The sequence below is a fragment of the Peromyscus leucopus genome, chromosome 4 (assembly GCF_004664715.2).
Source record: "Peromyscus leucopus breed LL Stock chromosome 4, UCI_PerLeu_2.1, whole genome shotgun sequence".
Lineage (NCBI taxonomy): Eukaryota > Metazoa > Chordata > Mammalia > Rodentia > Cricetidae > Peromyscus > Peromyscus leucopus.
The window spans coordinates 20,551,344-20,562,215 of record NC_051066.1 but is presented as its reverse complement, the minus strand read 5'-3'; positions in this window follow the sequence as shown (position 1 = coordinate 20,562,215).

Here is a 10,872-nt window from a genome sequence, read left to right as displayed (position 1 = left end):
CCCAAATGAAACATATTTGACATGATTTAGAATTTTTCCTAAGCTTAAGAAATGGAGATATGAATATTGATTATATTAAAAGTTCCCATCTCTGAGCCAGAGGTAATGACATTTATAACTCTGGCCATCAGGAGCTAGAGATAGTAAGATTTTGAGTTGTAGGTCAGTGTTAGAGCACTTGCTTAGTGTGCAAGGCCCTGGGTTTGATCTCCAGAACCACAAAAAAAAAGTGAAGGAAAAATAAAATAAGAAAAGTTATTTATCTGCATGCTAAGGTATTCATGAGCTGCACACCGTGTGAAGGGGAGTTACGGTGACAGCAACCGTGAATGGGATGATGACGGGGCAATGGTGAGAAGGAAGATAAAATTGGACATGTTATCAAGTTTCCCATTTTTAAATTGGTGAAGTCTAGTCTAAAGCTATATTTATGACCACAATTCTGCTGGAGAAAGGAGTGGATTCTGGTAATTTTGACTAGAAGTTGTGTAATATAAAGTTTACGTGTGCTGGGGGGAAGGCCATTTCAATATCAATAAGCATAGGCACTTTATGAAGTACATTCAGCAAACGCCCAGGCAGAATGCTACAATGATATTTCTCTGCAGTGTGTTCTGCTTACCTGTCTGTAAAGGCAAAGAAGATTTATTTCTACATGGAGATTATCCTCAATAGATAAAATACATAAATTCTGAATGCTTTCTGTTGTCAAATGACCTGATGCCTAACCCAGTACAGTCTGTGGCTGAGCCCCATGTTCCTCCATCTTCTCTCCGAAAGCCTCAGGCATTTTCCATTCATTACTCTGAAACTCTTATCTAGCATCTGCTTCTACCAATACTGCTGGGCAAAAGCTACAGTTAACCTTCTGCAGAACATAAGCAACCACTACACATAACAAGACCAGAGTTAATGGTCTAAAAGAAAGTTAGTTGGCAGCTTAATGTGATTAATTGAAATGAGTTTAATATATGGATATCATTCCATAATCAATATCTCATGTTTTATTGTAGGAGGTTGAGAATGTTTTCAAAACAGCTTCAATCTTGTGATACAATATGCACGCATCACTTATGTATCATGAACCAACTGGGCACTAAGAGTCAGGAGGTTTTTATTTACTTCTCTCTTCACATTAAATCACTCTATAACCTTTGGAAAGCACAGTTTACTCTTTCTTTATTATTCTCTTTATTAATTTGTTTAGTCTTGAGACAAGGTCTCATTGCAACTTGCGCTGTTCTTGCCTGTGTTGTGATCCTTCATCATCCTGCCTCAGCCCCCAGGATCATGGGATTCCAGATGTGAGTCATCACATCCAACTTCTTTTACTTATTGATGAAATGCATTGTATGAGTTCTAATTTCATTCTGATTTTAGAAATTAAATTATATATTTATCAATAGTTATTATAGACACTAATTTGATTTTGTGGATACTATATTTATTTGTGGAGGAGAAAAGTGAGTCAATAGCATGTGGGTCACATAGAGAATTAATTATCACACTAGAATCTGAGTTTGACTTTTGCACTAAATTTGCCTTAAAGAACAATCATTATTCTGACAGTAATTTTCTCCAATTTATAAAGAAAAAATTAAGAAATAAATATATAATGTGCAAATTAAATATTCACCATCTAGGATCTAGGTGGTGAATATTTAAAATAAGTGGTGATGGTGTTGTGGAGGGCAAAGGATACATACGAAATTACTTTACTGACTCAGTGAGAGAACTGCATGTCCATTTGATCCCCTGGACATAAAATGAAGAATTAGGAGGAACACAAGATGGTTCTAGGTCTATTGGGAGACTACATCAGTGGTAGTCTGGGAGATAAAGAACGTGCCTACTGGACACAGGATAATGGGTGAAAATAATTGGTTTGGGAATATCAGCCCCAAAAATGTAAAATGAAAGAAAGAGAGAAGTGGGAGCAAGACGAGTCAGACCACATGAAAAATCCTTAGAAATATTCCAGTTCATAACGTCAAAGTCACAGTGAACCAGAGAACGTAACTGTGACAGTCAGTGAACAGTCAGTAAAGAAATAGTGAAAATTGAAAAATTCCTCCTTAGAGGAATGGCTGTTAGTGAAGTTAAAAAAAAAAAATAATAATGAAGGAAACCAGTTTCATAAAAGCCAGGGAAGAAAGGAATTTCAAGGACAAAGAATGTTACACAGAAATTGAATGGGGTATTCCATTTGGATCTGAAAACTCGGGACACTGGTGTCTTCAATGAGAAGAATTTTTGTGGATTTTAGGCATATAAATCAAAAAAAATTGGAAAAGTGATAGGCAGTCACAGAAACATGGACTGATAAATGTCTGCAATGTCTGATCAATCCATGAGCTTTCCAGTGCTGGGACAATGACCTTCCAGTGACATTAGTGTTGATATACCAATCACAATTGTAATGCTATCTCTACCATGAGCTTTCTTCAAACTGTATTGACTACATTCAATATTTGTGAAGCATTTTATAAACCATAAGTTTAATATTGTGACTTACAGGTAAGAAAAGACTAATTTAGCAGTTGCTCCAAATACCGGCCCATGTACCCTAGCCAATTTTGAATGTCAGTGACAGATCTATAAATACAGTGAACTAGTATACAGGAGTAACATTTCCCACTGCAGAACAAGTTTGGTTTGATCACTCAGCTCATTGATGTTACTGAAGACTTTTGGAATTGATTCTTCTGTAGAATAGAATGCCTCATTAGCCACTGACACATCATAATTGCCATATACTCTATTTAAATCTAGTTCTAGTTAAGGATGTCTCAGTGATGTAATAACCCTGTCAGTCAAACTGCCACAATTTCTTATGTGTGGGATGTTCTCTTGAAAATGTTAAGCAATTACTGAATGCAAGTGTTCGGACACCATGCTTACTAGAAAGCTCAATGCTTAACAGGAAAAGACATTTTGCTTAATAACTTTCTTTTTCTCATGTCCATTATCAGCGAGGAGCTAACATGGTTATAAAAGTTAAGCACTGGATTTGACTATTAGCAGGGCATCAAGTATAGGGAATCCTTGTTACTGTCTGGCTTTACAAAGTCAGATAGCTCCTAGAAACTCTGCATATTTATATTTCTCCTTGGTTAAATGAGGAGCTACAAGACCCCGAGAGACTCTCCCAGTCTAGTGTGCTTTGGCATTGCTCAGTGCTCTCTCTTCTCACTGCTTCTAAAACTGAGACATTGCCTGCACGGGGACTCTCAAGCCCAGCCAAATTGTGTGTCCTCTCTGATCTGCAAGAATTGACCTTGTACTCCCATTTACGGCATTCCTTGGACTGGATATGCTTAAAGATAAGTGATAATTGAGCAATTTCTCTAACAGCTTTTACATGGGAAACTGTGAGCAAAATGTACAAAACAGAATGTGTCAAGGGAACTCTTGAGTATAACTTCAAATAAGGTGGCACAGCTGTCAACAAGCTGGCAACTGCACCTGCAGACATTCGGGCTTGAAATACTGTGGGAAGAAAAAGCTACTTTCCCAAAGTTATAGCTTACTAGGAGTCCTAAAGGCAGAAGCACCTCACTTCAGGCTTTGCAAATGGCAAAAGCATCCTCAAGCCAGGGAAAATTTCCTCAAGAAAGAGGTGCTTTAAACAAAGGACCATCAGCTAAGTGGTGTCTCTTCCAACGCCATCCAGGGCCTCTCCTTTAAACCCTGGAACATCATAAAGAGAAGGCCGTCTCCGTTCTCCTAAAAGGATTCATTCTTTTAGGAAGATTAAAGCGGGATATATTAACTAGGTTCTTTTTCATTTACCTCAACTTGGGAGAACACATGTAGGGTTGATTTACCACCTCACTAAGACATTTATACTACATCAGTTTTTGTAGCATTTCATGAGTTACAGACTTTTCTAAGGTAGCTCACTTTATAAAATGATATCTGATGTCAGTCGTGATCTCAGCTTCTGCCCCTTTGCCCATTTACTAATATCATTTGTATGCAGAGCCATGCTTATACTTGAATTTCTAAATTTCTCCTAATTTTCCAAATTCATCATGTTCTGGCTTCCTCCTACATTTCCCAATTGAACATCTTGCCACCCTCTCTTTTTGTATTACAATATACTTAGCCTCTTCACATTTCACCCAGTGTTCTAACCAAAGTGTACATCAGAAAAATGAAGATATCTCACTCCTGTGCTGCCAGGTATCACCTCCTTACTTCAGAACCATGATTTCAGAAACTGGTGATGATAATAGACTTTTATGTTCAAAACCCCAGCTTGTCTGGCAGTTATTGGTTTCTCTTAGTAATGATCCCTAACAGATACATATAATTACTGATTGTATTAGAATTACGTAATTCTCTGATTTATAAGTGGAAGCCAGAGGAATTTCCCTTATTTTTTAGACTTTTAAAATTAATATAGTACAGTGATTTAAGGGCTTTCAATTCTAGATTCAGTAAATATTTATGGACTAGACTTTAATTGTGTTGAAATCATTCTGCTATATATACCCATCTTCATCTTCCCATAGACCTGTTCCTAATCATTCAATCAAATAGTCCTAGTCTTTAGTTTCTAGATAAAGCATAGTTCAATTTTTAAAAATTGTCTAAAACTAACTAATGAATTTGCAATAGAAAACCAGATTTCTTTGGTTCATTTATTTTATCACTTGTGTTTCTCTGGTAAATTTCAGGATCAAGACTGCAGACTAGAAATCATTATAATGTCACTATTAGATCACTGTTAGTTCATTATTAGGTCACTGTTAGGCCATTACTAGGTCACTGTTAGTTCATTACTAAGTCACTATTAGGTTATTATTAGGTCACTATTAGGTTATTACTAGGAAATTGTTGCTTTGTTTCTTTCATTGAGTAACTTTAAATTTTATATAATAAAATAGCTGCTTTTCTTTGCTGTTTCCTTGTGCACTTTTGAGGATACTTCTAGTCAGTTTTAGAGTACACAGTTACTTTCTGGACACTCTTACTAACCAAACCTTTGATTCTGGAAGTCTTTATTCAAAGCATAGCATTTAATCAAATGTGTACCTTTAACACTGATATTTCTTCCTGGAGGGAGCTAGCCCTTAAGCTATTGCCTGAATAGTTATAGTACCTTTGCATCAAAACATATTAAAGAACTTTTAAGAAAAAAAGGGGAAAGAGACTTTCTATAAATTTGTATTTCATGTATATTTATCCTTCCAAATACTACTACTAAAAGCAAACAATGGGTGGCAATTTTCATGCAAAAGTTATGTGCTTGTATCCAGTTATCCATTGATTCTATTCTGTGAATTATACAAATGAAAACAATATAAATAAACGAATATATATGTTTTCAAAAATTTCAACTATATATTCTATAGATGTCTAGAATGAAGTTGATGAAGGGCCTGAGATCTGTCTGTCTTTGAAGATAATAACTAATTGAAAGCCCAAGTTTAGCCAACCATTGGTATATTCTTAATACTTTCCTATATAGTGACTTAGACAAAAACATTAATTCAGTCTTGCTACCAACTACTTTCTACTACTTAATGCAACTTTTGGAGAATGGCCATATATGGTTCTAATGATTATCCAATTTTCTTTCTGCTTTAATATGTTTAAAAACTCCTAAACTTGGCTTTGGAATTTCTTGGCAAGGCACTCAACAGACCTTTATGGTTGGTTTTTCTACCTAATTCTGTGGGCTTTGTACCTTTGGACAAAGACATTTTTAAAAATCAGTTTTTAAAGTTATGCCATTTAGGATGAAAACCATACCTGATACAACACTTCTTGGATTACCAGGAACCAGAAACTAGAGAGCCCAGAGAAACTACTGGTCAAATACAAAACAAAACAATAAAAAGGCTCTTAATTATATTCTGCAATACTCATAGATCAAGACCTTATTCAGGCGTTATTCAGACATCCTTACTCAGACATCATCAAAAGAGCTTCCTCCTGCAGCAGATGGGAACAAATACAGAGACCCACAGCCAGACCTTAGATACACACACACACACACACACACACACACACACACACACGATCTCTCTCTCTCTCTCTCTCTCTCTCTCTCTCTCTATATATATATATATATATATATATATATATATATATAGTATAGTTCGAAATGAGAGAGATGTACCCATCAAATCCCTTTCCTTGGAGCTCAAGGAATCCTTTGGAAGAGGAGGCAGAAGGAGTGTGGGAGAGAGAGGGGACAAAGGATTCCAGGGGAAAACAGTCATCTAAAGTAACTAAGCAAAGCTGATATGAACTCACAGAGACTGAAGCAACAAGCACCAGACCTGCGCAGGTCTACACCAGGACGTTAGTTAGTACTTTTATGAGACTACTGAATGTGTGAATAAATGGATCTCTGGTTCTTATGCTTTCTCTTAGGGCTCTTACTGTTCTGTTGATTTGTCTTGTCGAACTTCAATATGATGGTTTTTGTTTTATGTCATAATTTATTTTGTTAAACAACAGTAACAACAAGAATAAATGTTTCACTGATGTCTAAAAATAAATAAATGAATGAATAGACAGGCAGGTAGATGGATCATATTGTTATTTATGTGGACAAATTTAATATGATTAATAAGTTTTCCAATTAATTTACATACGCTATTAATTTTTTTCTGCTACATTGTGTGTTTTAAACTAAAGTAGCTTCCAAAATTACACTTTTGTTTTTCTGTTTACATTTGCATCCTGTATCCTAGGGGACCTGTTCTCAGCGTGCGCAGCTTTGCATCTCCCTTGTTGCTGTCTGAAGCAACCACTACTTTTTCCTTCCTCTTGCTGATGTAAGTTATCGTGGCAATTAACATATCTATTTCTCTGATTTAAAATTACATTTTCAGACTCCTAATTAAGAAATTTTCTTGAAATTTACTTTAAAATTAAATTATTTTTGGATTTTTTTCAGAAAAAAAAATGATATTTTTATTTCTAGTCACATAATAAGACTTTCTTTCTTCAAATTGCAAGTAATTTAGGCCACAGCATACAAATTTATACCACACAGACTCAGAGTACAAAAATTTTGAGAAGTATAGCCTCAGCTAACTTTCAGGAAAAGCATATCTTCATATAGTTGTGATTATCTAGATGTTTTAGTCATGTATCCTAACGAATTTCTCTGACGTTCCCACCTGGGCATTTGATACTCAGACCTCCTGTTCTCTTCTTCCCCTTCACCTAGTCCTTGCCTGTGGTTCCTAAGCCAGATGAGGGACAGAAAGGCACTGCCCATACCCAGACATTTTTGAGAGAACAAGGCAGGGTAGGGCCACTTTCTACCATGATCAGGCTTGAGCCTACTCAACTCCATAGAGACAAAGGCCAAGTCAATAAAGTCAGTCAAGCTTCTGTCCTGTCCGCCTCCCTGGACCCACCCCCCAAAAAACTGGCTTCTCAGAAGTCATGTGACCAACAGTCTGCTAATCTGACTGAGGAGAAACCTTGTCCTCCTATAGCACTTCCTCCTATTGGTGAAATTATTAAGGCTACTCCACATAGTTAGAAGGATATTTATTTAATGGTGTAACTCACAAATTAAGGGATAGGTAGGTCGCGGGGTCTAGGGAAGGTGTATCGCAATCCAGACCAGCTCTGCTTGGTCCACCTCCACCGTTCAGGGTCCCCGCACCAAGCATGCTGGCTCATCCAGATCCTGGGTCTCTAGGTGCCTTCCCTGGCCCCGCCTCACAGGCATGACAGTTGCCAGAGTCTCAATGGGGGTTGGAACTTCCAGATCCAAGCTGGAATGGCTACCTACTATACCTCCTTTGTCCTCTTTTCTTCCCTCCCTGCTAACTTGAGCAGTATAAGCCAGCCCTATCATTTCAATGAACGAGCTGTCTTCTAAAAACGGTCTCCCAGGCTGTTCATATCTGCCATAGTAATGGGAGACCCTGCTCCCTACCTTCTCCACAACCTGGGACTACTGATGCTCAAAGGCCATTCAGGGAATCCACACTTGCCCCTTACTTACCTGACAGCTACTGCATTATTTTAAAGTGGTTTTTTTTTTTTTTTTTTTTTTTTTTTTTTTTTTTTTTTTTTTTTTTTTTTTTTTTTTTTTTTTTTAGGGTTCTGGTTTTTTCTTGTAAGACAGAATATGTAGTAATTTTATTTCTGATTCTTCTTGTAAGACAGAATATGTAGTATTTTTATTTCTGATTCTGGCTTATTTTCCTTAATATGATGATATCTAAATCATTCATTTTCCTGCAAATGCCATGACTTCACTCTCCTTCAGTTTAAGAAAACATCTGTGTGTGTGTGTGTGTGTGTGTGTGTGTGTAGTGTGTATATGTAGTTTGTGTGTGAGTGTGCATGTGAAGTGTGTGTATGTGTATGTGACTCTGAGTATGTGTGTGTAGAATACGTGAGTAATATGTGTGTGTGCAAGTGCCTATGTGGAATGTCTGTATGTGAGTATGTGAGTGTATGCGTAGTTTATGTGTAAGTGTGTGTGTATGTGTGTGTGTGTGTGTGTGTGTGTGTGTGTGAGAGAGAGAGAGAGAGAGAGAGAGAGAGAGAGAGAGAGAGAGAGAGAAAGAGAAAGAGAGAGACATTTTTTTCTTTTCCACTGATATATTGGTGGATATTTAGGCTGATTCCATGAATGGCTTGGCTATAGTGAACATTAACACAGGCATGACAATATGTTTCTAATATTCATTTATTTTTTATATGTAACAGAAATATAATAGATATTTGGATCTTGTAGTAGTTCTATTTTTAGATTTTATGAGAAAATTCAATATTGATTTCTGTTCTGAATGAAGTAATTTAGATTCCTAGCAATAATCAGTGTTTCCTTTTTCACACTACCATCAACAATATAGGAGGAATCAAAAATCATTGGTGATTGATATCTCTCATCATCAACGTTATCAATTACCCAATAAAAAGACACAGACTAACAGAATGGAAACAAAAGGGGGATCCACCTTTCTGATGCATCTAAGTAACATGCCTTAACACCAAAGGTACATAACATCTTAGGGTAAAGAGTTGGAAAAAAAGAATTCCAAGCAAATAAACCTAAGAAGCAAGCTGCTGTGGACATTTCAATATCTGATAAAATAGATTTCAAACCAAAACAAGTCAGAAGAGAAAGGAAAGGACACTACATATTCATCAAAAGAAAAAAAAAAAAAAACCTATCAAAAGGATATTTCAATTCTTAACATCTATGCTCCAAACACAAGGCCACCAAATCTTGTAAAAGAAACACTACTCTGGCTTAAATCACATATTTACCCTCACATACTGTGATTGAGAGACTTCAGTACGCTACTCTCGCCAATAGATAGGTCATCAAGATAACAACTAAACAGAGAAATGGAATAGCTAAATGAAGTAATGAACCAAAATGGACTGAACAGATATTTATATATTTCACTGAAGCATGAAAGAATATACATTTTTCTCTATGCCTCATGGAGCCTTCTCCAAAATTTTGACCACATACTCAGACATAAAGCAAGTCTCAAAAGATAAAAGAAAATCAAAATAATTCCCTATATTCTGTTTGAGACCACAAATTAAAGATGGATCTCAAAACAAAAAGCTTACAAACTCATGAATACCGAACAAGTCTCTATGGTGGGATAATGCTTTTGTAAACTCGTTTAATAAAACACTGATTGGCCAGGCAGGAAGTATACGCAGCATAAGCAGACAAGGAGAATTCTGGGAAGAGGAAGACTCAGTCAGGAGATGCCACCCCTCCGTCCAGGGAGCAGCATGTAATGACACACAGGTAAAGCCACAGAACACGTGGCGACATTTAGATTAACAGAAATGGGCTGAGTTTAAGTGTGAGAGCTAGTCAGTTGTAGGTCTGAGCTAATGGCTGAGCAGTTTTAATTAATATAAGCTTTTGAGTGATTATTTTATAAATGCGCAATGGGACTGTGGGGGCTTGGAGGGACCCAGAGAAAACTTCCAACTACAACTCTCTATTGAATGAAAACTAGGTCAAGACATAAATTAAGAAAGAAATAAAAGACTTTTATTATTTAATGATGATGAATATGCAAAAAACTCAAACTTATGGGACATAGTAAAGGCTGTTATAAGAGGTCACAGCAATAACTGCCTATATAAAAAAAGAAAATTGGAGAGATCTTATACTAACAACTTAACAGCACATGTGAAAGCTCTAGAATAAAAAAGAAAAAAATAACACTCCAAAGAAGTAGAAAGCAAAAAAAAAAAATCAAATTCAGAGATAAAATTAGTAAAGTAGAAAGCAACAAACGAAAATCAATAGAAAGAATCAATAAAACAAAGAATTGGTTCTTGAAAAAATCAGTAAGATTGACAAACCCTTATCCAAATTAACTAAAAGGAATAGAGAGAGAATATCTAAGTTAACAAAATTAGAAATGAAAATGGGGACATAATAGACAATTAGGAAATACAGAGAATAAGAACATACTGTAAAAACCTGTACTCCATAAAATTGGAAAATCTAAATGAAATGGGTAATTTCCCCAATATGTTCATACATACCACTTACAAATGTTAAGTCAAGCTCACATACACAATTTAAACAGCTCTATAACACCTAGTGAAATAGAATCAGTCATTACAATTCTCCCAACAACAACAACAACAACAACAACAACAAAGAAGCCAGAACCAAATTGTTTCATCATAGAATTCTACCAGATTACCAAACAAGAGTTAACAACAATACCTCTCAATTTTTTTCCACCAAATCAAACAGAAGAAATATAGCCTAATTGATTTTACAACTCCACAGTCCTGCTGATACTCAAACCACCCAAAGATCCAACAAAGAAAGGGAATTACAGACCAATTTCCCTTATGAACATAGATACAAAGATATGTAATAAAATACTT